Source organism: Mesoplodon mirus, assembly GCF_964341445.2.
Source record: "Mesoplodon mirus genome assembly, chromosome: 7".
NCBI classification, from domain to species: Eukaryota; Metazoa; Chordata; class Mammalia; order Artiodactyla; family Ziphiidae; genus Mesoplodon; species Mesoplodon mirus.
Genome location: NC_138983.1, coordinates 43,863,823 through 43,888,519, shown reverse-complemented (window position 1 = coordinate 43,888,519; position 24,697 = coordinate 43,863,823). Strand labels below are relative to the sequence as shown.

General features: G+C 41.5%; 1 pseudogene across 1 annotated transcript; it reads left to right on the top strand.

The window, feature by feature from the left end:
- Nucleotides 1-328: 328 nt before the first annotated feature.
- On the top strand, nucleotides 329-6,718 carry LOC309807956 (tyrosine-protein phosphatase non-receptor type 2-like; annotated as a pseudogene). Its single transcript has 2 exons — nucleotides 329-957; nucleotides 5,980-6,718. The product of its transcript is annotated as a tyrosine-protein phosphatase non-receptor type 2-like (transcript).
- The last annotated feature ends 17,979 nt before the right edge of the window (nucleotides 6,719-24,697 follow it).

The following is a 24,697-nucleotide window of genomic DNA, read 5'->3' as shown; positions in this document are numbered from 1 at the left end:
ACTCTGCTTTAAGCTTGCATCTCATAGTCCTTATACCTAGTTTCAAGTTCTTGAGAGAGCAGGTTGTCTCACTTTCTTTACTTCTTCACCTCTCATTCTCTCTACCTCATTGCAGTCTGGCTTGAGAAAAAATAAGAAGTGTGCTTGGGCACATCATCCAATCCTAAAGTTGTAAATCTAAAACCTATGAGTCAAATTTTTTTCTTCATCCCACTGTGAATTTTAAGGAATCCCATTTTATTTTCTTCCTTATTTATTTGAAGCTCATGTAGGCTCAGTTCCTCTCTGAGTATTAAAACAAGTCTATCCTCTTTCCCCTGCACAGTTATGTAAAGCCAATGGCTCCTTTAATTCCAAGGCCATGGGGTTCCCCTGTTGATGCAAAGGCTGAAACAGGGATCCATCTTCTGGGGAGGGTGGCTGGGCCGTGGCGGGGCGGCCAGAGCACAGAAGCCCGAGCATCCCCTCAGAGCTTCTTAGAAGGAGCTCGGAAATTCGCAGTGAGTCCCATGACTAGCCTCAGAGTGGCCAAGTTTCCAGAAAACAGAAATCGACACATATACAGAGATGTAAGCCCATATGATCACAGTCGTGTTAAACTGCAAAATGCTGAAAATGATTTATTAATGTCAACTTAGTTGACATAGAAGAGGGGCAGAGGAGTTACATCTTAACAGAGTGTCCACTTCCTGATACAGGTTGTCGTTTCTGGCTCATGGTTTGGCAGCAAAAGACCAAAGCAGTTGTCATACTAAACTGAATCATGGAGAAAGAATTGGTTAAATGTGCACAGTACTGGCCAAAAAAAGATGAAGGAGAGATGCTACTTAAGGAAACAGGATTCAGTGTGAAGTTCCTGTCAGAAGACGTGAAGTCCTATTACACAGTCCATCTGCTGCAGTTAGGAACTATCAATAGTGGTGAAGCCAGAACAGTATCTCAGAAGCAAGAAGAACTATAATCCTGCAGGCTGTGGAACAAAAACCACATTCACAAAAAGATAGACAAGATGAAAAGGCAGAGGGCTATGTACCACATGAAGGAACAAGATACACAACTAAATGAAGTGGAGACAGGCAACCTTCTGGAAAAAGAATTCAGAAAAATGATAGTGAAGATGATCCAGGACCTCGGAAAAAGAATGGAGGCAAAGATTGAGAAGATGCAAGAAATGTTTAACAAAGACCTAGAAGAATTGAAGAACAAACAAACAGAGATGAACAATACACTAACTGAAATGAAAACTACACTAGAAGGAATCAATAGCAGAATAACTGAGGCAGAAGAATGGATAAGTGACCTGGAAGACAGAATGGTGGAATTCACTGCTGTGGAACAGAATAAAGAGAAAAGAATGAAAAGAAATGAAGACAGCCTAAGAGACCTCTGGGACAACATTAAATGCAACAACATTCGCATCATAGGGGTCTCAGAAGGAGAAGAGAGAGAGAAAGGACCCAAGAAAATATTTGAAGAGACTATAGTCGAAAACTTCCCTAACATGGGGAAGGAAACAGCCACCCAAGTCTAGGAAGTGCAGAGAGTCTCATAGAGGATAAACCCAAGGAGAAACACACCGAGACACATAGTAATCAAATTGTCAAAAATTAAAGATTTAGAAAAATTATTGAAAGCAGCAAGGGAACAATGACAAATAACATACAAGGGAACTCCCTAAGGTTAACAGCTGACTTCTCAGCAGAAACTCTACAAGCCAGAAAGGAGTGGCATGATATACTTAAAGTGATGAAAGGGAAGGACGTACAACCAAGATTACTCTACCTGGCAAGGATCTTATTCAGATTTGATGGAGAATTCAAAAGCTTTACAGACAAGGAAAAGCTAAGAGAATTCAGCACCACCAAACCAGCTTTACAACAAATGCTAAAGGAACTTCTCTAAGTGGGAAACACAAGAGAAGAAAAGGACCTACAGAAACAAACCCAAAACAATTAAGAAAATTGTCATAGGAACATACATATTGATAATTACCTTAAATGTAAATGGATTAAATGCTCCAAACAAAAGACACAGGCTTGCTGAATGGATACAAAAACAAGACCCATATATATGCTGTCTACAAGAGACCCACTTCAGACCTAGGGACACATTCAGACTGAAAGTGAGGGGATGGAAAAAGATATTCCATGCAAATGGAAATCAAAAGAAAGCTGGAGTAGCAATACTCATATCAGATAAAATAGACTTTAAAATAAAGAATATTACAAGAGACAAGGAAGGACACTACATAATGATCAAGGGGTCAATCCAAGAAGAAGATATAACAATTATAAATATATATACCCAACATAGGAGCACTTCAATACATAAGGCTACTGCTAACAGCTCTAAAAGAGGAAATCAACAGTAACACAAAAATATGGGGGACTTTAACACCTCACTTACACCAATGTACAGATCATCCAAAATGAAAATAAATAAGGAAACAGAAGCTTTAAATGACACAATAGACCAGAAAGGTTTAATTAATATTTATAGGACATTCCATCCCAAAACAGCAGATTACACTTTCTTCTCAAGTGCACATGGAACATTCTCCAGGATAGATCACATCTTGGGTCACAAATCAAGCCTCAGTAAATTTAAGAAAATTGAAATGATATCAAGTATCTTTTCTGACCACAACGCTATGAGATTAGAATTGAATTACAGGGGAAAAAACGTGAAAAACACAAACACATGGAGGCTAAAAAATACGTTACTAAGTAACCAGGAGATCACTGAAGAAATCGAAGAAGAAATCAAAAAATACTTAGAGACAAATGACAATGAAAACATGACTATCCAAAACCTATGGGATGCAGCAAAAGCAGTTCTAAGCTATACAAGCCTACCTCAGGAAACAAGAAAAATCTCAAATAAATAATCTAACCTTACACCTAAAGGAACTAGAGTAAGAAGAATAAACAAAACCCAAAATTAGCATAAGGAAAGAAATCATAAAGATCAGAGTAGAAATAAATGAAATAGAAACAAAGAAAACAATAGCAAAGATCAATAAAACTAAAAGCTGGTTCTTTGAGAAGATAAACAAAATTGATAAACCATTAGCCAGACTCATCAAGAAAAATAGGGAGAGGACTCAAATCAATAAAATTAGAAATGAAAAAGGAGAAGTTACAACAGATGCCACAGAAATACAAAGCATCCTAAGAGACTACTACAAGCAACTCTATGCCAATAAAATGGACAATCTGGAAGAAATGGGCAAATTCTTAGAAAGGTATAACCTTCCAAGACTGAACTGGGAAGAAACAGAAAATATGAACTGACCAATCACAAGTAATGAAATGGAAACTGTGATTAAAAATCTTCCAACAAACAAAAGTCCAGGACCAGATGGCTTCACAGGTGAATTCTGTCAAACATTTAGAGAAGAGCTAACACCCATCCTTCTCAAACTCTTCCAAAAAATTGCAGAGGAAGGAACACTCCCAAACTCATTCTATGAGGCCACCATCAGCCTGATACCAAAACCAGACAAAGATACTACAAGAAAAGAAAGTTACAGACCAATATCACTTATGAATATAGATGCAAAAATCCTCAACAAAATACTAGCAAACAGAATCCAACAACACATTAAAAGGATCATACACTATGATCAAGTGGGATTTATCACAGGGATGCAAGGATTCTTCAATATACGCGCAACAATCAATGTGATACACCATATTAACAAATTGAAGAATAAAAACCATATGATCATCTCAATAGATGCAGCAAAAGCTTTTGACAAAATTCAACACCAATTTATGATAAAAACTCTCCAGAAAGTGGGTATAGAGGGAACCTATGTCAACATAATAAAGGCCATATACGACAACTCACAGCAAACATCATTCTCAATGGTGAAAGACTGAAAACATTTCCTCTGAGATCAGGAGCAAGACACGGATGTCCACTCTCACCACTATTATTCAACATAGTTTTGGAAGTCCTAGCCACAGCAATCAGAGAAGAAAAAGAAATAGAAGGAATACAAATTGGAAAAGAAGAAGTAAAACTGTCACTGTTTGCAGATGACATGATACTATACATAGAGAATACTAAAGATGCCACCAGAAAACTACTAGAGCTAATCAATTAATTTGGTAAAAGTGCAGGATACAAAATTAATGCACAGAAATCTCTTGCATTGCTATACACTAATGATGAAAAATCTGAAAGAGAAATTAAGGAGACACTCCCATTTACCATGGCAACAAAAAGAATAAAATACCCAGGAATAAACCTACATAGGGAGACAAAAGACCTTTATGCAGAAAACTATAAGACACTGATGAAAGAAATTAACAATGATACCAACAGATGGAGAGATCTACCATGTTCTTGGATTGAAAGAATCAATACTGTGAAAATGACTATACTACCCAATGCAATCTACAGATTCAGTGCAATTCCTATCAAATTACCAATGGCATTTTTTTATGGAACTAGAGCAAAAATCTTAAAATTTGTATGGAGACACAAAAGACCATGAATAGCGAAAGCAGTCTTGAGGGAAAAAAACGGAGCTGGAGGAATCAGACTCTGTGACTTCAGAGTATACTACAAAGCTACAGTAATCAGGACAATACGGTACCTGCACAAAAACAGAAACATAGATCAATGGAACAAGATAGAAAGCCCAGAGATAAACCCACACATCTATGGTCAACTAATCTATGACAAAGGAGGCAAGGATATACAGTGGAGAAAAGACAATCTCTTCAATAAGTGGTGCTGGGAAAACTGGACAGCTACATGTAAAAGAATGAAATTAGAACACTCCCTAACACCATACACAAAAATAAACTCAAAATGGATTAGAGACCTAAATGTAAGACTGGACACTGTAAAACTCTTAGAGAAAAACATAGGAAGAACACTCTTTGACATAAATCACAGCAAGATCTTTCTTGATCCACCTCCTAGAGTAATGGAAATAAAAACAAAAATAAACAAATGGGACCTAGTGAAACTTCAAAGTTTTTGCACAGCAAAGGAAACCATAAACAAGACAAAAAGACAACCCCCAGAATGGGAGTAAATATTTGCAAACAAATCAACAGACAAAGGATTAATCTCCAAAATATATAAACAGCTCATGCAGATCAATATTAAAAAAACAAACAACCCAATCCAAAAATGGGCAGAAGACCTGAATAGACATTTCTCCAAAGAAGACATACAGATGGCCAAGAAGCACATGAAAAGCTGCTCAACATCACTAAATATTAGAGAAATGCAAATCAAAACTACAATGAGGTATCACCTCACCCCAGTTTGAATGGGCATCATCAGAATATCTACAAGCAACAAATGTTGGAAAGGGTGTGGAGAAAAGGGAACCCTCTTGCACTGTTGGTGGAAATGTAAATTGATATAGCCACTATGGAGAACAGTATGGAGGTTCCTTAAAAAACTAAAAATAGAATTACCATATGACCCAGCAATCCCTCTACTGGGCATATACGCAGAGAAAACCATAATTCAAAAAACACATACACCCCAATGTTCATTGCAACACTATTTACAATAGTCAGGTCATGGAAGTAACCTAAATGTCCATCGACAGACAAATGGATAAAGAAGATGTGGTACATATATACAATGGAATATTACTCAGTCATAAAAAGGAATGAAATTGGGTCATTTGTTGAGACATGGATGGATCTAGAGACTGTCATACAGAGTGAAGTAAGTCAGAAAGAGAAAAACAAACATTGTATATTAATGCATATATGTGGAACCTAGAAAAATGGTACAGATGAACCGGTTTGCAGGACAGAAATTGAGACACAGATGTAGAGAACAAACGTATGGACACCAAGGGGGGAAAGCGGCGGTGTGGTGGTGGTGGTGGTGTGATGAATTGGGCGATTGAGATTGACAAGTATACACTGATGTGTATAAAATTGATGACTAATAAGAACTTGCTGTATAAAAAAATGATTAAAAAAAAATAAATTACAGAACAGTATCTCACTTTCATTATACTACCTGGCCAGATTTCAGAGTGCCTGAATCACCAGTTTCATTTCTCAATTTCTTATTTAAAGTGCGAGAATCTGGCTCCTTGAATCCTGAACACGGGTCTACAGTGATCCGCCGTCGTGCCGGCATCGGGTGGTCAGGCACCTTTTCTCTGGTGGACACTTGTCTTGTTCTGATGGAAAAAGGAGACAATATTAACATTAAACAACTGTTACTGAGTATGAGAAAATGCTGAATGGGGCTGACTCAGACACCAGATCAACTCAGATTTTCATACATGACTATAATAGAAGGAGCAAAGTTTCTAAAGGGAGATTCAAGTGTACAGAAATGGTGGAAAGAACTTTCTAACAAAGACGTTATGTCCTGTTTTTGATCAGTCACCATCCAAAATAATGAGTGAAAAATACAATGGCAACAGGATAGGCCTAGAAGAAGAAAAACTGACAGATGACAGATATACAGGACTGTCCTCTAAAATGCAAGATACAGTGGAGGAAAACAGTGAGCGTGCTCTGTGCAAGAGCCTTCTGGGGGACAGGAACGAGCACAGCTCAGAAGGTGTAGCAGATGAAGCAGACGCTGAACGAGACCGAACGATAAAAGGAAAAGGCGGTTTCATTGGCAACCTATTCTAACTAAGATGGGTTTTGTGTCAGTCATTTTGGTTGGCGCTTTTGTTGGCTGGACACTGTTTTCTCAGCAAAACGCCCTATAAATCATTAATTTTGCCCCGCAAGTTTCGGCCCTGGTAGCTGACAGTGTTGTGTGAATCATGGGGGTTTTTGTCTGTTAGCAAATTCCTCAGACCCCAGAAGGTGCGGTTGACTAGACACCCACAGAGAAGTGGGGTGTCCAGCCCCCCCCAGCACCCCAGGGTGCTGCTCACACTGTACCCACTTCCTAAAATCAAGGCTTGAAAACTTCTTAAGAACTGGTACATTTTCAGCTGTATTCATACATGTTAAGTGTAATATTTCACCTGACCAGACTGAGAAGTCCTTTAGCTCAAGGATTTGTTTTTTGGAGGCTATCTGGATTTTAACCTGCACTTGATATAAGCAATAACTATTGTGGTTTTATCGACATTATTACTGACAAGAAAATGACCTTTAAGTAATGCGTGTAATGTATAATGTACTATTGATGTGGGCATCAACATTGTATCTTCTTAACCATTTCAGGGCAAATATATTTTATTAGTACCTATTTAATCTTACTTTTGTAGTTAAATGTACTTTTTTAAAAGCTCAATTTGAAAAATATCTGTTACCATAAAAAAATAATAAACTGTATGTTGATTCAAAAAAAAAAAAAGGTAATCTATCTTCCTTTATCCTCACTCAGAGAAGAAGTGCCGTGATGGGCACTCAGAAGAAAACAGAATCTGGGCAGCCATGTTTAGCCTGTTTATGAGTGGAAAAGGAAAATTGCTCTGTAGAGAGATGTGCAGAGGGAAGAGGGGATGGCCCCAAAGAGAGGGGTCGCAATGATGGGTGGGTCTGTGGCCTGGTTTGGAGGGTGTGGGTCCATTTTCTGGTACCAAGTCTTCCTGGGACCTGTCAGCACTTCTTGCCTGTGAATTCATGTTGATATTTCTCTTCATCCAAAAAACTCACCGTTTGCTTAACGTTGCTCAGGGAAGTTCTGTTTCTTAAAACCAAAACCTTTTAAAGGGACTGATGGAATCCAATTCACATTCAGGTCTCTCTGATCTTCAGATCTGTGGTTTCTTCACGTCCAGTGGTTTGCCCAAGAGAGCACAGATTCAAGTGCTGCATTGAATTAAAGCAGAGTCTGACATACTTCCCATTTGTCCCTCTGGGATCCTGGCCTAGAACTGAATATCATAACTTGGGACAGGCTTTTAATGTGCCTGGGGCTCTTTTTCATCATAAATGCTGTTACTGCCTTACAGAACTGTTAATGATGTCAGTGGGTTTGGATATTTCCGTGGAAGTCACAATTTCATAGATCATGGATATTCTTTCATTCAAGACTAATCTAATGTTTTTATTTGTCAGAACTGTGTTTTGCACTGGGGATGCAGAGAAAAATGAAATACAATCCCTAACCCAAAGGGCTCTCAGACTTTTAGAGGATAGATAAAAGTTTAAAAAAGTGCTCTTCTTTGGGGTTTCCCTGGTGGTGCAGTGGTTGAGAGTCCGCCTGCTGATGCAGGGGACACGGGTTTGTGCCCCAGTCCAGGAAGATCCCACATGCCGCGGAGCCGCTGAGCCCGTGAGCCATGGCCGCTGGGTCTGCACGTCCGGAGCCTGTGCTCCACAACAGGAGAGGCCACAACAGTGAGAGGCCCATGTACCGCAAAAAAAAAAAAAAAAAAAAAATGCTCTTCTTACTGGTGATGAAACTGAACTGAGGCCTAGAATAGAAGATGTGATTTAATCAAAGACTTAATGATAATCTCTTTGTTCTTTCCATGCTGAATATATTGGATGCTAAATTATTCTAAATCTTTTGGCCCAATTGGAATGGTAGTGGTGGAAAATTAGAGGCTTGCATTATTGACTTCAAAGAGAATGTGGATCCAGCATTCTTGGAAATTATGTAAGTATTAAGATTGCCAGGCATTAAGCCTACTTTTGGAAATAAACAATTGAGTTTTATTTGTTTATTTAATTTATTTATTTGACACAGGGTCATTCTACTTAGTGAAAATGAAATAAATAGATGCAAAATACTTTCAAAATTGCCTAATCAGTTGATTTCTGGTAACAGTGAAATGCAATAACTAGGTCAACAAAAACATGGTATCAATCTTTGGGAGGCCACCTGAGGCTATTGTACTTGTTGTCCTGAACTCATTGATTTTTGTGAAGTCTAGGCAAATATATTGCAAAATGGAAGCAAACTGTCAGCTGAAAGGGGGTGAGACACCAGAGGGATGATTTGAAAGTCCTGATACTAGCTAGGCTTGATAGTAGATGGCCAGGGGTAAAAGACAGACAGGAAGAAGGCATTTTGAAAGTATATGAGCTTTGCTGTTGGATGACATGATGAAACCGGTGGCAGGGCTACCTATGCTTTAGGTATTGGAAGGGCTGTCTTGAGGAGCTCAACCTAGGTAGAGAAATGAACTTGGCCTTGAGAGGAGGCAAGGTCAAGGTGGAAAGAGTAGCTGATTGTGTCAAAATGAAGGAGGCAATGAGCAGGTGTGCATTGTGTAGGAAAATGAGCAAGAAATAGTGATGTCAAGAGCTACTCATGGAATTATTCAGGGCTGAGTCTGGGGATAGAGTATGCATCAGGTAAGTTGGCCTTTAAGAGTCTCCCTGGGGGACTTCCCTGGTTGTCCAGTGGGTAAGACTCTGCGCTCCCAATGCAGGGGGTCTGGGTTCGATCCCTGGTTGGGGAACCAGATCCTGCATGTATGCCGCAACTAAGAGTCTGCATGCTGAAACGAAGGTCCCTCGTGCCACAACTAAGACCCGGTGCAGCCAAAATAAATAAATAAATAAATAAATAAAAGTTAAAAAAAAAGAAGTCTCCTTGGGCTGACACCAGGCAAGAAGCCAAAGATGCAGTACTTGCGAAGGTTCTCTTTTTGAATGTATCCTAGAAGTACAGGAATTCCATTTTGTCTATATCATTTACATAGAGTTGACCCAGGATTTCTCTGAATTGTACAGGGCTGAAGTTAAAGAATTTGAAGTGGGCTAAAATCCTGAAACATAACAAGATTTTAACCACTATATCTGGAGACCCCGTTTTTTTTTCCTCCTCCTCAGCCATTGGACTCTCTGTTCTACATGGGCTGCTTCACTTAATTTGACAATAATTCTATACTGATTGAATTTTTTCAAGATATAAGAAATATGGATATATTGTTTGCTGGTTAATCAGAGTTTAAATGATTAAAAAATCTGATATGAAAACTTTCAAACTGACCCTACACTTAGAAAGACATACAATGAAAACCTTGTACCTATAATAATTCCTACAGTAATGAACTCACAGAGTTTTTAGCTTACTCAGGGCTTTTACTTATTCATGAGTCATGCTACCACATGGCTTCTGCCTTTTGTCTTCTCTTGGCCTCTCTCTGCTTCTGCCAGTCCTACTCTCTGCTCACTTTTTTTGCACATCTGATGTGAAAATTCTCCAAGAGTGGACTTAATGGATTGGATTAGCCAGTAACTGTTGAGTATAAATTATTTTTGTTGAACAATGCTTTTGAACCAGGCTGCTGGCCAATCTACACATAGTTATCTTTGGGTCAGGTACTCATTCTTAAGTTCAGAAGGTCATGCTTAGAGCCTGAGGTTATATGACACAAAGCATGAGAACCTAGGGGTAAGGAGGTTCTCAGAAGAAAGATGTGTGCAAGGTTTCTCATGGTTTTGCTTGGATATCCAGTAGTAACACTAGGAAGGACAGTCTTATAGAATTAACATGTCCACTTTACAGATGAGGAAATTGAGGCTTAGAGACATTTAGTAACTTTCCCAAAGTCACATGGCTTACCAGAATCAAAGCCTTGTGTTTCAGAGCCAAGATTCAATCCTAGGAGTTGAGTATGGGACATTTTGTTCCTGTTGTATTGACTCTTACATGGACTCCATGGGGATATGATCTGGCTGTTTTGACCTTCAGCATATTTAACTCCACATTAAAACAAACAAACAAACAAACAAATAAATAAATATAAAAATCAAGATTATGCCTTCATGGTGAATGTCTATTGAAAAAACATTTTTCCTTTGGAGGACGCTGCAATAATCCAATTTATTTCCTTGATTAATTTTTTAGACACTGCAGTTGAACCGGTTCCAGTTTTACTTTTTTTGTGTGTGTGCGTGGTACGCGGGCCTCTCACTGCTGTGGCCTCTCCCATCGCAGAGCACAGGCTCCGGACGCGCAGGCTCAGCGTCCATGGCTCACGGGCCCAGCCGCTCCGCGGCATGCGGGATCCTCCCGGACCGGGGCACGAACCCGCGTCCCCTGTATCGGTAAGTGGACTCTCAACCACTGCGCCACCAGGGAAGCCCCCAGTTTTGCTTTTATTTTACCTATGTTGATCTGGATTAATTCCTCCTGTGTATATTTTATAATAAACTTTCAAGTAGCCATTCGTTTTTGTTACTGTCATTTGTTTTGCTCTTGAAAAAAGTTATTCATTATTGTTGCTTCCACTTTTTTCCCTCTTTGGTCCTTATAGTTATAAAATTCAATTGTCCCAGATAAAATTTTTTAGATGTGAAATTAGCAAGAAGATTTGATTCTTTTGCTAGTTTTACTGAGTGCAGTTTTACCTTTTGACAGTTTAATTTTTTGTTGTTGTTGATTATTTCTTCAAAATGGACTTTTTTCCCCCTCAGGTCATTTTTTTTCTTTTTGCTTTTTACAGCATGCTCAATAATACATGATTCTTCAGTTAGTTTTTGCCTATAACAAATTGTAGCCTGTAGAGTTTTCATGGTTGTTAGTTTCATTGCTGTGTTTTGTGGTAATTCTATCAGTAATACTTATCATGAATTGGAAAAAAAGGTACCGAAAATTTGTATTGTTTTCTTGAGGTAAAGCGAGGAATATGCAAAAGGCAAAGGCATAAGATTTGAATGTGCAGTGGGTTAAATTATTGTGTTATTGTACATAGCCAGGAGTTTGGATTCTATAGGCAGTGCTCTTTCTTTTCAACCTCAGATACCTCCAGGATATCTGGTATTTTTTTCTTTCCTCCAGGAGGGTTTGGGGCTATCAGGCCAAGGATCAGGCCTTTTGCCCAACAAGGCTGCTGAAGGTGAGAAGCAGAGTTCACTCTGATTATGTGCGTAAAGGTTGGAAAACACCATGTAAATGAAACAACCCCCCAGGCCCTACTGCTCTCTGTCAGGGGGACAAGCTGTTCCTTTCCTGATCTTGGCTTCCAAGGTCCCCAGGCTGCCTTGGGGCTGGGCCTTTCATGCTCCTCTGGATCCAGCCAAGTTCCTCCAGGCTTGGAAAGGCTCCAGGCCTCTCTCTAGTTCCCCTACAGAACAAAGCCTCCCTGTAGGCCTGCTTGTCTGAATTCCAGGGGCCACATGTCAATGAAAGCACTTGGAAGTCACAGTCAGTTGTCTCCCTACCACCTCTAACTCTTGCGTTAGGTTCAATCCAGGCCATGGTTGTTATGACCAGGATGTCCAGTGGGATTTTCATTATTCATAAGACCATAGAAACGTGGCTAAGAACTAGACAAAACAAAATGAAAACAACCATGAACTTTCAGTCAATTTTCATTATGAACTGAGCATAAAGTTCCATGATTCTTGCCTTGGTATTCTCTGGAGATAAGGGATTCCATGACCTTGTCTGGAGGTGACCCTCCCTGTGTGTATGTTTACTGGATCCTACTCAGCTAAAGCCCAGGTAGAACACTCTCACTGATGCTCCACATGATCAGCCTGAGGACGATGGATAGCCAATATTTATTGTAAAGCAAAGCATTTTTTCCCTTCCCATTATTTATGGAAGCATGATATTTAATATGTTGATTACAGAAAAAAAATCAACAGAAATCTATTGGCTGTGACTGTTTCACAGTCTGTTTTCTGAAACTTTTGATATTTCTTTCCAACCTGCTTTCCAACCTATTTCTCATCTTAGCACAAGCTCTCTTGCTCTGTATGTGGATTTAATCCTTAGTACTCCCTTTCAAATACTGATGCTTGTCTTACCCTTAGCTACAACTCAGATTATCCCACTGGGTTCTGGGTGTGGGATGGTTCCTGGTTAAGACCTCTTATAGTTCTGTTTGGCTCCTGGAACCCTTTGAATGCCATGGCTGCTGTCAGGTTTGCCCCAGACTTTAAATGAGAACCAGAGAGAATGGGAAGGATGTTTACTACTTACCCATCTCTCTGCTTTTCACTAATGATTCTCTGGTTTTGCCTTCAGGCATAAGTAGGTGATTATTTTTCTGAATTCCACCACCTCCTGGAGAACTGGAGATGGGCTTTGGGGCAGATCTGGCTTTGCAGCTTGTGTCTGTTTTTTACTAGACCTGTGGTATTGGGCATGTTACTCTGAGTTTCTATTCTCTCATCCTTAGAAAAATTGTTCATGTAGATAAAGACAAATGCAGGTGTGAGTGCCTGGCAAACAGTAGGGGCTCAGGAAGAATTAGTTAGCCTGAAGTCCCTGAATGCATTTGATATGACCTGTCTTCGCTTCCCATGGGCGTTCTTGATTCTGGGGTTGCTTTGAGCCTAGAATAGTGATGCTGGTGCTGACTGTAAATTGAATTCTTCTCTCCAGACACAGGTCCTGAAGGGAGATGGGATGTGCACTATAGGCCACACTGAACCTCTCTTTAGAAACTTGAGCGAGTCGTCTGGGTTTCTTAAATGTTCTACCTTTCTTTCTGCCTCTGCAAAGGAAATGTGTGGGGATTTATATAATGCATTCAGGCTCTTTGAGGGCAGAGACAACATCGTGAAGGAAAAGAGCTGGCTTTATGTCTGGCTCTGTCACTTTCTAACAGCGTGACCCTGGGTAAGGGTAAGACTTTGCCTGAGTTTGTTTTCTCACCTGCCAAATGGGCATAAATCAGGGGAAGGTCCAGGTCTTGTGGAGGCTAAAACTTATACAGTTTGGGGGCCATGTTTAAGAAAAAGAACACAAAATTGTGAATACAAAATTAGTTATAAAACTTATATTTACTATGAGGAAAGAAATCACCATAAACCATAAAAAGTAAAGGGCTTCTGTGGAGCAACTAAGCCCGTGCACCACAACTACTGAGCCTGCTCTCTAGAGCTTGCAAGCCACAACTACTGAAGCCCGTGTGCCTAGAGCCCGTGCTCTGCAACAAGAGAAGTCACCACAATGAGAAGCCCGCTCACCGCAGTGAAGCTTAGCCCCACTCTAAAGCCTATGCTCAGCAACGAAGACCCAACGCAGCCAAAAATAAATTAAAATAAATATATTTTTAAAAAAGTAAAAAATACGGTAAACATTATATAATTTAGAAAACTAATATTTATTATTATTTAACTACATGGTATACTTCAATGATACTCTTTTTGCTTACCTTTTTGGCTAATTACTGTCTGATTACCTTTCTATAGAACAATGATTTTCTAATACCTTTGTCTATAGAGAGAATAGAAAGATACTGTATTCTTTCCTTTTGCATGCTGATCAAAATTTTTATTTCATTGCTAAGAGTATTAAGAGGTTTCTTTAGTTCCACCTATATTGTATAAATTTTTAGAGTTGTCAATTTGGGAGAAGTTTTATCAAGTTTAAAAAGATATGTGTATATGAGTTGTATTTAAGTGTTCTTGTATAGTACTTACATTAAACTCTGTGAAATGAGAGTATTCTTTAATCAGTTTGTCCTTGTCAATGTGTCAACCAGCAAAACTGTTTCAATGCATTTACATGATTCCCTCCTCTTCATTAACTGGATTATCAAATAACGCAAGAACCTATTTATTGCTTCTATTTGGAATTTAATCTCTTCTTTTTCAAGATTAACTACACTTGTTTGTTATCTGAATTTTCATTTTTATTACAATAGTATTTCAATGTCACAACAATTTCTGTTGATTTCATAGCTCAAATATGAATTTATTTGAATCTCCTCTCAGTTCTTTAGTATATTGGTGATCTGCTTTGATCCTACAACCTCAGCGAGTTATTGGAGAGATTTACATCAGGTGATATAAGTGAAGAGGCTTTGTGAATGGCAAAATGTTATGTTCTTATAAATTAATATATTTCCCTCCTCTTCCCCAACTCCCGTCACCACTTGCCCCTCACACCCCCTGGCCTTGTGGAGTTTCAGGGCCTCACACAGTGAGTGCCCAGTGAAGACCTATAAGCTGATTTACTGGTTCCCTTTCTATTGTTCTTTTTTTTTTTTTTTTTTTTTGCTGTACGCGAGCCTCTCACTGCTGTGGCCTCTCCCGTTGCGGAGCACAGGCTCCGGACACACAGGCTCCGCGGCCATGGCTCGCGGGCCCAGCCGCTCCGCGGCATGTGGGATCTTCCGGGATCGGGGCACGAACCCGTGTCCCCTGCATCGGCAGGCGGACTCTCAACCACTGCGCCACCAGGGAAGCCCTACTGGTTCCCTTTCTAAAAACTGGGAGGAGGGAAGAGGATGGAAGTGGACTATTAATTCTTATTTGTCACTGTCAACTTGCATCATGGTTTCTCTCTAGGACAAACAGGATGAAGTGTGATACAAATTCTCCTTGGAAGTTAGTTTTTAGAAAAAATAATCCCAGAATTTTCTTCTTTCTAACAAGGAGTCTTTAATCAGGGCTTCGGAAGTTTATCCTGTTTCTGCAGCCTGGGCCATAGGCATCAAATGGAGGTTACTAGTGCCTCCTTCACCCACCCCCACCCCTATTCATTCATCCTGGAAGTGTATCCCCAGTAGAAGACCAGGGCTGGGCACATGTGGCTCACCCCACATTTTATCTGTTATCTCCCCCCAACAAAGCTCCTGTTCCCAGAAATCTTCTCAAGTACACCTGAAGGACGATGGGTTTCCTGTACAGCATAGATACTTCTGGCACTTGGATTTAAATGCCAAGTGTAAAGCAATCTACTTTTAAAGGAGAATTTTTCTATTTGAAAACTCACCCTTCAGAGTAATTTTTTAGGGGAAAAAAAAAATCCATGAGGGAAATTAATTTCACTTGGTTGTTCTTTTTAAATGAATAATGGACCAGGTATACCCTTAAAAATGTGTGGTGGTGTTTGTTTGTTTTTCTAAGCTCAGTTAATTAAACCCTGGTGGTTCCAGTGGGCTGTCTGGAACCACCAGAGAATTATCACCTCCTCCTGAAAGTCTCCCTTGATTCCCCTGGCAGAGTTAGGAGCTTCTTCCTTTCTCTCCTCCCACCCCCATAATGCTATGTGTTCACTTCCATCATAAGACTCATCCTGTTAGTATTATTAACATATTTGTGTGCTTCCTGAACCAAGTGCCAGCTCCCTGAGGGCAGGAACTATGGTTTTTGTCATCTTTCAGGCCTTACTACCGGTAGGTGCTCACTAAAACCTCCCACCTGGACTTCCCCTATAGTGGGCTCCTGGCACTTACCTGAACACAGCTGTGTTGTTGGTGTCCTTTGCACTCTGCCCTAGGGGCTCAGCTATTCCCAAGCAGGTCATCCCTGCTGTAGGCACAATCTCTCCAGTCCCCCAAATCAAGGCCCAGGCCTGCTGACTCCTTCTGGTCTGGATGGCAGTGGTCCTGACACGTTGGACAGAGTCCTCTGCAGAGATGACGGTCACCGCCCATGGCAATGAAGGCAGAGGAGCTGAGTTCGGGCACTTTGGTGCCGGCTACCCTCTTAGAGTGGGCCCGCCTGCCAGGATCTCCCTGGAAGGAGTGATCTTGTCTGTTGCCCAACGAGTTGTCACGTTGGGGTTTGACTTGAGGTTCAGGAAGTCTAACTCTCAGGAAGCCTTGCCCAGGCCAACAGTAAGGTTTTCCAGGGAGAAGATCCCAAGCCTCTGGTTATGGGTTGCTCTTGGTCAGCCTGACTCCAGAAAAAAATGGCATCAAGCCGAGAGGATGATGAATGGCCCTTGAAAGCATAGGAAATTGGGTTTTATGACAAGTCATTTATTATCACCCTCCCTCCATCCCCACAGCCACAAATAAATAAATAAAAACCACTCAATATTTCAACCAATTAAAGAAACAGCAAAAAAGCCAAGTGCGATGTAGGAAAAGATACCAGCCCCTGATGTGTGTGGCTCCTTCCCAGTCGAAATGCTGAGCAGGACAGGGGAGGGCTGATTTCCGATGAGCTGCCACTCTCTGAAGCTGTTCACGCAGTGATAGTTGGTCTCCCGTGTGCCCAGCCACTGCCCATCCCTGGATATAGACTCCCACTGCCTCAGACCTCTGGCTCTGCCCTCACTGTCATCCTGTGGCCCAGGCCACCCCCACCCACCTCCCAGACCACGGCATTTGCCTTCCCATGGGTCTCTCACTTCCACTGGTGACCCTCAACCCATCACCCACATGGCAGCTGGAGCAACCTTGAAAAAGTACAAATTAGATCACAGCACACTCAGCCACATATCCTTTGTTCTGTTCCTTGATGGCTCAATCTCTTCCCCACTCAAGAGCCCTCTGTGCTTATTCTCCCCCACCCCCACCCCACTCTTCACTGGACTCACTACTTTGCCTCCTTCAGGCCTCAATCCAAACATTACTTCTTTAGGGAGATGTTCTCCCCCTTGCCGACCTAAAAGCTGTCCTTCCCATCCTATGCCCTTATAGTACCCTCTGCTTTTCCTCGTGGCATGTGTTAAAATTTGTAATTCAGCCATACCGTATTCTCCATGAAGGCAGGGGTAATGGCTGGTTGATTAATTGTTGCATATCTAGTGTCTGATACCATGCCTAGTACATAGTAGGTGCTCATCAAATATTTATTGAATGAAAGGATCTGCAACTTACTTTCAATATAATAACATAAGTGGGCAGGGTTTAGAGCTTATATGCCACGAGTTGAATAGTTCTGAGAAAGCCTAGATACACAACTATGTTTCACTGCTAATTTACAGGAGTACCAGGGACCCGGACTAAGATTTAAGTCCTATCCACCTTAGAGTTTAGACATAAAGAAACATGACTGAGAAACAATAGATTCCATGGAGGCCATGTCAGAAGGGAGACTAACAGGATTCCTGAGAAAAAAATCACCCAAAGACAGAGTTTCTCAACATCAGTACTATTGACATTTTGGGTGGATAATTCTTTGATGTGGAGGGCTTTTTCTATGCATCATAGGATGCTTTGCAGCATTCCTTGCCTCTACTCACTTAATTCCATTAGCAGCCTTCATTCCTAGTTTGAGAACCAAAAATATCTGTAGACATGGCCTGTACCCTGGGGAGGGGGTGTAAAATTGTCCCCATTTGAGAACAACTACCCTAAGAGAAGAAATGACGTAGTGAACAGATCCCAAGAAATGACAGAAAGAAGAATGCATGGAGGTAGTTAATGTCAGCACTTATTCCATCCACTCTGTTGACTTGTATAAATCCCCAAAGGCAAGCATTGGGTCCCTAGTGATTATAATGTTTTGGGCTCAAGCATTCTTGCTGTGGGAACCCTCCCTGCCATCTGCACAAAACACAAAAAGAGTTATTTCCTCCTGGCTTCAAGGGGCAGTGGCTTGTCCCATATCAGCAGTGGCATTTGGGACACAGATTCAGAGCTGGCACAGATCCTCTGTGGAACTGTTAGGACCTGGGGCAGTGCTGGCTGCTGCATGGAGTGACCAAACTCCTTGGTTCTGAGATAAGAGTATCATTTCTTGGAATTCCCCACAAATATTTGGGAAGTAGGATTTTGGAAAACATTGACTTCCTGTAATCAAACTGTCAGCAGAACTTACCCACTGTCAGGAATTTGTAATAAAGTTACCAACTTTATGATTAACTGACAGGCTGGTGAAGCTGACGATGCTAGTATTTGCTGCTTACTTTTCAACTTGCAAAGCCTTGGTTTCTTTTGCTCTCCACAAAAATTCTACAGAAAGGCACCAGTACCATTATTAGTCCCTCTTTTATACATAAACCAACTGCCCACGGCACCACTGTTTGGACTAGGACCAGGTCCCTGGTCTCCAACACAAACCGTGATTGGTCCTTTCAATGAAATCCTTTATCATCTTCTGCCAAGTGAGAGGGATAGTTTTATTCATTCAGCTAAGGCTGACCAATTGAAGCACAGACTCTGGTTTTTGTTAGCTTTGTCTCTCCAAGTAATGAACTGAGCAAAGCAAGAACATGTATCCAAATGTTTGTAAATTACTACTTTTTCAGGATCTAGTTATTTGTGTATATATACAGGAAATATTTGTTGATGGGACAAATAAATGAATGATTAAATATCATGAATTTATGTACTGAGCTGCTACTGGTCCAGCCTGGCAGTGGGTTGTGGCTATAGTGTAGGGTAACCAGCTATCTTGGTCTTCACCCAGGACTGAAGAATTTCCTGGGATTTGGGACTTTCAGTGTTTGCCTTGGGATGAGTTGGTCACCCAACCATAATAACTCTTTTAATGTGGATGTCCAACCCTCCCAGCTTGCAGGTGCATTAGTTCAACAAACACGTGTTGGAGTCTTTCTCCATGCCAAGCAATGGTCTAGAGATTAGAGACACAAGGGTGAATAGCATCTAGTCTCTGCCTTTGAGTACTTTATGGTTAAATGTTAATTAAATACCTGTTATGTATTAAGCTTTATTCTGGAGCTGGTGCTGTAGCAATGAGAGACATGACACCTGTCATTAAGATGCTCAAGAGTTCAGAGACACACAAACTAATAATTTCTTAGCAGGGTAAAAAGAGCTATGATAACAGCAGGTACAAGGTGTGCAAGACGAGGGTCCTAAAGTTCAACCAGGGGGTGAGCAGGGAAGACTTTCAAAGAGGAGTGACGTTGAAAGTTAAATAGTTTAAACAAAAACTTGCCAAAGAGGGAAAATAATATGGTAAGAGAGAGCATGGTCTATCCAGAGGGGTAGATGTGGGACGAAGTGTATCTATGGGGAGACCCCAGGAGCTGAGCTTGAGGGACAGCTGGCTACCCATGGGCCCTTCTGGTGAGGGTGGGTGGCCCATTCTGCTGGTGTGTGGGTGAAGAATGGAAAGGAGCAAAGTTTGAAAATGGAGGTCAGGGCCAGGCCGTGGTGGCCATGAATACTGGGCCAAGGAGTGTGGAAATAGAGCTCTCTGTGGAAGGGTTTTGGCAGAAACAGACTCAGAGTTTATTTCTGCCTACTTTGGCCCTCTTCCCTCCCAAACCCTCAACCATGCTCTGCACCGCCTCCCTTCACAGCAGCCCGGTCAGAGCCAGGACTGTTCCTGTGCCCCTTTCTCCTTCCATATCTTGCTCATTCCACTCCCCACCTTCCATCTAGTGTGAACTCTTCCAGATGTCAAAGCTCCTAATGAGTTTTGGCAGAAACAAACACCTGGGAGTTCTGGGAGTGAAAAACCACCACAGAGAGTGAGTTGTTGAGCTGTTTCACTTCTTTTGCTAAAGGCCAAGGGGTGTAGATTGTGAGATTAGCATAGAGAGGACCTCACTCTCTTTTTTGAAAAAATTTAAGTGTAGCTGATTTACAATATTGTGTTCATTTCAGATTCTTTTCCATTATAGGTTATTACAAGGTATTGAATATAGTGCCCTGTGCTCTGTGGTAGGTCCTTGTTGTTTGTCTATTTTATAGATAGTGGTGTTTATGTGTTAGTTCATATGGGATTAACAGATACATGTCACTTTCTGCTTTTTGACCCAACTTGGGTGAGCACACATGCTTCCAAGTTTTCATTGTATTATTAGTTCCTTATGCCACCTGCCCCAGGGAATGTTCCTGAAGGAGTAGAGAGACTCTTGATGTAAAAGAAGTACAGCCAATTGTCTGAGCCTGATCAGCCTGCAGAATCACTCACCCAGAGAAAGAGGATGAGCTAATGCAGGAAAAAGAACTCTTCAAAATCTAAAGGCCTTTGTAGTAGCTTCACTTAGCTGGTAAAGTGAATCGTTCATTCATTCATCCATTAAGATTTACTGTTCACCTCCACTGTGGTCAGAAAAATGAAAAGCCACATCCCTGCTCTCAAGGGTAATTCAGACTGTTGTGACTGTACGTAAATGAAGAATGGGGCAGGAGCCTGGTCTTTCTCCCATGCAAGGTAATTGGGTCCAAATTGATTTCAATATGGTTTAGTCCTTATAGGAAAAGCTTTCTTTAAGCTTAATGGAACTGGCCAATTTGCCGATGCCATTCCATCAGCCTGGCATGGTCTATCCCAACGGTTTGCACAAGACCTGTGCCGATTTCAAGTGTCAGCCTAAATGCTGTGACAAACCTTATGAAGCTTCCCTACCTAAGCAAGGCAGGCCTGAGGGCTCCTTCTGCCCTGTGCTCATGGCATGGGGTCCTTCATGTCAACATTTTCTCATCAGGTTATAGTAACACTGCCATGTCTACTGTGAGCTCTGGAGGAGGAGGTGCCTTTCTTCTCTGAGTCTTCAGCTCCCATCACAGGACCTGGCACATAGCATGTGCTCATTAAATTCATGATTGAATGAATAAAGGGGCTGGACCCATTAGCTTGGGCAGATGTGCCCCTCACATTCCATGTCACTGGTCAAGTCCAGAAACCTGGCAGGCAGGGAGGTAAGGTGTGCAGATACCTGTAAATAGCTGTGTTGAGTCTTTTGGGGGAAGTGTCCAGAAAGATAGATGCAAACTGGATCCAAATGCCAAGAACCAAAAAACTGTGAGAGAGTTTCTAATAAATCAGGCTGAGACTTTAAGGAGGGGTGTTTAAGGTAGGACAGTGACACCTAGTGGTGCAAGAAGGACCACCCAGATTCAGGCTCCTCATCCAGCTCATCACTGACCTGTTTCCAGGCGGGTTGGGATTCTGTGAGGACTCCAGCTGGGCACCAGTGGGCACCTGCAGAAGCATGTGTGTTAGCCCTGGCTCTGACAGGACCACTGGTCTCTAAGGTGGAATGGATGGGCTGACTATCAAAACCACAAATATTGTGCCTATAGTATTGTACACTTAAACATTTGTTAAATGTTCTTACTACAATAACACACACACACACACACACACACACACACACACCCCAAGTCTAATTCTGTGGCAGGGCCAGACTAGATGACCATAGAGTCCCCCTATTCAACCCTCCTTGAGCCCAGAGAGTGAATAGGACCAGCTGAAAGACACACAGCAAATTAGCCCCAGAGCCAGACCTTGAATCAAGGTTTTCTGACGCTCAGAAAGAAGTCTTTCCTCTCCATAATTCTTCATCTCCTGATGGCAGGAGAAACCGACTTCACCAGGTGGGATTATGTTACCATGAAACCAAGGCAACCTTGGAGAACAAAACAACAAGGGGGGATACTTGATGATGTGTCCAAGGGGAGTCACACTTTCTCTGCCTTACGAATGGAAGTAGGGATGGGATCAAGCCCACTGGAGAAGACTTTTCTCCTCTGTACACACCCAGCACCTGCATCCTTCCCCCTGACTGCTCAGAGCCAAGATCCATTGTCTGTCCCCTCTGTGAAGGACAATTTGACAAGGATCCTTCCTGGAGCTATGAAAATATGCTCACTTTTTCTCAGAGACCACACCCTGAGGTAAGGTGAAGGACCTGATTTTGGCCACAAAAGGTCCCATACACTCTTCCCAGGGAAGTAGATGTTAACTACTTTTCATTTGCAAACCCAAGAAGGCCGTTTTAATGACTGTTCCCTCAAGAACAAAATGTGCTCCATAGTGACTCCTGGTTTTCACTTCCAGATGCAGAAATAACTGGCAATGGTTTAAAGATGTGGCTCACCAGGTACCTCTTTACCATAAAATGAGGAAACTGGGGCTCAGAGAGGTTAAGTAACTTGTCCTAGGCATACAGTTCTTACAGCTTAGAACCAAGATTTAAACCCAGGTCTGTTTTCTCCAAGAGCACATGATCTTCCTAACTTACCACAATAAGTTATTCTGGTGAAATAAGGCAGATTCCCCAGCTTCCTCAAGGCACCCCACAGATAGAGTTGAGGGGTCTGGAGGGGAGAAAAAGAGAAGGGCAATCAGGAACACTCAGGAGGTGAGAAGTGAGGATAAGTCGACAGAGGGAGACATAATTGTTATGGGTTGACTATACATCCCCGTTCCTGAAATTCTTATGTTGCAATTCTAATTCCCAGTGCCTCACAGTGTGACTTTATTTTGATACAGGGTCTTTTCAGAGGTAATCAAATTAAAATAAGGTCATTAGGATGCCTCACTTATAAAAAAGGAGAAATTTGGGGCTTCCCTGGTGGCGCAGTGGTTGAGGGTCCGCCTGCCGATGCAGGGGACGCGGGTTCGTGCCCCGGTCCGGGAGGATCCCACATGCCGCGGAGCAGCTGGGCCCGTGAGCCATGGCCGCTGAGCCTGCGTGTCCGGAGCCTGTGCTCCGCAGCGGGAGAGGCAGAGAGGGAGGACCTCACGCCTGCTCAGGTTGCTGACAACGCCCCACTCCGTTAACATTTGCTCATGGCCTGTCAGGGCAGAGTGAATGACGATGCTCTCTTCAAGTCTGTCAACTTCCTAATCTAGTTCCACCCCCACTGCCCTGCCTCCTGATGAATTTCTGGCCATCAGTCATTCTTTCAGGCCCGACCTCCGTCGCCCTCTTACAAAGAGATTTTTCATCAGCCACAACTCTATTAGTCTTAAATGTATTTTAAGCATTGCTTTGTATGGTGCATACCTTTCTAAACAAATGGCACCATTTTAGTCCCTAGCCCTCATCTACTTCTTCAGGAGGGAGCTGATGCTCTATCCTCCACCACAAAATTCTTCTGAGTTCTGCTGGAAGGAAAGGCTACGGAGAAGGAGCCATCTGTGGTCCATGGAGTTTGAGGGGCAGGGCTCCGCTGGCCACAGGTGGGCCGTCGGAATAGGAAACCGAGGCTGACTAAATGTTCTGCCTCAGAAGGGAATATTTTTATAAATTCTACTTGCCATTCTGGCTGAAGGGTTCCCCTGACTACATGTAGAGGCCTTCCAAGCGTTTTCTGGAAGTTTCTTAGAAACAAAAAAATATTTTTTTCTTCCAGTTTTATCGAGATATAATTGACATCCAGCACTGTATAAGTTTAAGGTGTACAACATTATGATTTGACTTATATACATCATGAAATGATTATCACAAGTTTAGTGAACATCCCTCATCTCATATAGATATAAATTAAAGAAATTTAAAAAATTCTTTTTCTTGTGATGAGATCTCTTAGGATTTACTCTCCTAACATTTTTCTTGTATAACGTACAGCAGTTATTATCTTTATCATGTTGTACATTACTTCCCTAGTACTTATTTATCTTATAACTGGAAGTTTGTACATTTTGAGCACCTTCATCCAACTCCCCCTCTTCCCACCCCCACCTCTGGGAACCACAAATCTGATCTCTTTTTCTGTGAGTTTGTTTGTTTGTTTTTGAAGTATGATTGACTTACAACAACACTATGGTAGTTCCTGTTACACAACATAGTGATTGATATTTTTATACATTTCAAAATGATCACCACCACGGTAAGTCTAGGAACAATATGTCACCATGCAAAGATATTACATAGTTATTGCCTATATTCCCCACACTGTATATTTCATACCCATGATTCATTTATTTTGCAAATGGAAGTTTGTACCTCTTAATCTCACCTATTTCTTTCCTCCCTCCCCCCCACCTCCCTCTCCTCTGGCAACCAGCTGTTCGTCCTCTGTATATATAATTCTGTTTCTGTTTTGTTACATTTGTTCTTTTTTTTAGATTCCACATATAAGTGAATTCATACAGTATTTTTCTTTCTCTGTCTGACTTATTTCACTTAGCACAATACCCTCTAAGTCCGTCTTGTCAAAAACGGCAAGATTTCATTCTTTTTTATGGCTGAGTAATATTCCATATATATAGCTCATGTCTTCTTTATCCATTCATCTATTGATGGACACTTAGGTTGCTTCCATATCTTGGCTATTCTAAAGAATGCTGCAGTGAACATAGGGTGAATAAATCCTTTCTAATTGGTGTTTTGTTTACTTTGGATAAATACCCAGGAGTGGAATTGCAGGATCGTATGGTAGTTCTATTTTTAATTTTTCGAGGAATCTTCATACTGTTTTCTGTAGTGACTG